Consider the following 2,951-nt stretch of genomic DNA (forward strand, 5'->3'; position numbering starts at 1 on the left):
GTGTCCAGTGACAGTGTTAAGGAGTCCTGTGCTGAGTGTGTGTGTGTTTAGTAGATAATTTCTCTGGCTCTCATCCCAGATTACTTCTAAAGATGTGCCAAGCCTTGTGCTCTGACCTTCGTCCCTTCCTGACCCCTCCACCCCTTACCACCGACCCCTGAATCATCACTACTGAGACTGCGGTTGCCAGAGTCTGGAATGTTGAGATACTGTGTCATTTTCCTCGGGTTTAGTTAAATAACTGTCATGAGGTAACTCTGGCTGGGGTAAGAAGGAACACATGAGCTGACTTTCAGAGACAGATTAAAGCCACATGTCACCATCGTCATACGTTTCTGTGACCATGGGACTCTGACGCCCTTGTTTTTCTAAGACAGAACAAGGAATATGGTTTGGGCACTAGCCTATGGAACAAAGGTGATGGGCCAAGCCAGAGAACCACCAGGCACACAGAGACCGGCTCCTGATCAGATCTCTGGGGCATCAGGAGGCTGAGCAGTCCCTTCTACTTCAGGCAGAGTCCCAGGCTGTCTGTCTCCAAAGCCACCGGCTGACCAGGCTCCACTGTTCAGCCCCTTGGGGGATCATGATGGTCTATCCACATCAACAACCCCAAGGCAGGAAAGGGCTTTCACCCCTGTAATTTCTGGCTCAGCCAGTTTAAAGGAAGAAAAGCTAAGGAATGAAAACTGAACGTTCACATGCTGTTCCCTGTGTGCCTGGGGCTGTTTGGGGGAATCACTTATATTAAGTTGGTGCTTCTCCTGCTGGAGTCATGAGCCAGAGACTAGTGCAGTTCTTATTAACAGAGGAGGAGCGGGAGGCTCACACAGTCATCAAGGACAGCGCCAGGCACAAACGCAGGCCAGCTGGCTGAGCCGAGGCTAGACCCTGGGAAGGTACCCAGCTTGAACTCGTGGAGATTATATTGGGTTTCAGGAACGGCCCGGCTCTGAATGGAGATGACGTAATTGTTTAGGACTGGCCATCTCATCAGCAACAGGCGATGCAAAAGAAACCAGAGGGGCGTGGCCATCCCTGGGCATAACAGCAAAAATCACTGAAGGGAGATGAAAATGGTTTGAGCTATACATTCATTCAAAACAAAAACTGCTATGTCTCCTGTGTGTGTTTTTCCTTAATTTCTAAAATCAGAAGACTAACAATATCAAATCAGAAATGTGAGGCTCTGACTCCTCCCTACCTGGGCATGTTTGATCAGCAACATCAGACCTCACACAGTCCTACTGTGACCTCACACAGTCCCTCCTATGACCTCACACAGTCCCTGTGACCTCACACAGTCCCTCCTGTGACCTCACACAGTCCTACAGTGACCTCACACAGTCCCTCCTGTGACTTCACACAATTCCTGTGACTTCACACAGTCCTCCTGTGACCTCACACAGTCTCTCCTGTGACCTCACACAGTCCTACTGTGACCTCACACAGTCCTACTGTGACCACACACAGTCCTCCTGTGACCTCACACAGTCCTCCTGTGACTTCACACAGTCCTCCTGTGACCTCACACAGTCCTCCTGTGACTTCACACAGTCCCTCCTGTGACCTCACACAGTCCCTCCTGTGACCTCACACAGTCCCTCCTGTGACTTCACACTCTGCCGTTCCTGTGACCTCACACAGTCACTGTGACTTCACAGTCCCTCTTCTGACCTCACACAGTCCCTCTTGTGACCTCACACAGTACCTCCTGTGACTTCAAACAGTCCCTCGTGTGACTTCACACAGTCCCTCCTATAACTTCACACAGTTCCTCCTGTGACCTCACACAGTCCCTCCTGTGACCTCACACAGTCCCTCCTGTGACCTCACACAGTCCCTCCTGTGACCTCACACAGTCCTCCTGTGACCTCACACAGTCCCTCCTGTGACCTCACACAGTCCCTGTGACCTCACATAGTCCCTCCTGTGACCTCACACAGTCCCTCCTGTGACTTCACACAGTCTTTCCTGTGACCTCACTCAGTTCCTCCTGTGACCTCACACAGTCCCTCCTGTGACCTCACACAGTCCCTCTTGTGACCTCACACAGTCCCTATGACTTCACACAGTCCCTCCTGTGACTTCACAAAGTCCCTCCTGTGACCTCACACAGTCCCTTCTGTGACCTCACACAGTCCCTCCTGTGACATGACACAGTCCCTCCTGTGACCTCACACAGTCCCTGTGACCTCACACAGTCCCTCCTGTGACTTCACACAGTCCGTGTGACCTGACACAGTCCCTCCTGTGACTTCACAGTCCCTCCTGTGACTTCACACAGTCCCTCATGTAACTTCACACCGTCCCTCCTGTGACCTCACACAGTCCCTCCGGGGCCTCCCACCGTCCCTCCTTTGACCTCACACAGTCCCTCCTGTAACCTCACACAGTCCTCCTGTGACCTCACACAGTCCCTCCTGTGACCTCACACAGTCCTACAGTGACTTCACACAGTCCCTCCTGTGACCTCACACAGTCCCTCCTGTGACCTCACACAGTCCTTCCTGTGACCTCACACAGTCCCTGTGACCTCACACAGTCCCTCCTGTGACCTCACATAGTCCCTCCTGTGACCTCACACAGTCCCTCCTGTGATATCACACACTCCCTGTGACCTCAAACAGTCCTCCTGTGACCTCACACAGTCCCTCCTGTGACTTCACACAGTCCGTGTGACCTGACACAGTCCCTCCTGTGACTTCACAGTCCCTCCTGTGACTTCACACAGTCCCTCATGTAACTTCACACCGTCCCTCCTGTGACCTCACACAGTCCCTCCGGTGACTTCACACAGTCCCTCCTGTGACCTCACACAGTCCTTCCTGTGACTTCACACAGTCACTGTGACCTCACACAGTCCCTCCTGTGACCTCACCCAGTCCCTCCTGTGACCTCACACAGTCCCTGTGACCTCACACAATCCCTTCTGTGACTTCACACAGTCC

This window comes from Grammomys surdaster, unplaced genomic scaffold, assembly GCF_004785775.1.
Source record: "Grammomys surdaster isolate TR1022 unplaced genomic scaffold, NIH_TR_1.0 172, whole genome shotgun sequence".
Classification (NCBI taxonomy): Eukaryota; Metazoa; Chordata; class Mammalia; order Rodentia; family Muridae; genus Grammomys; species Grammomys surdaster.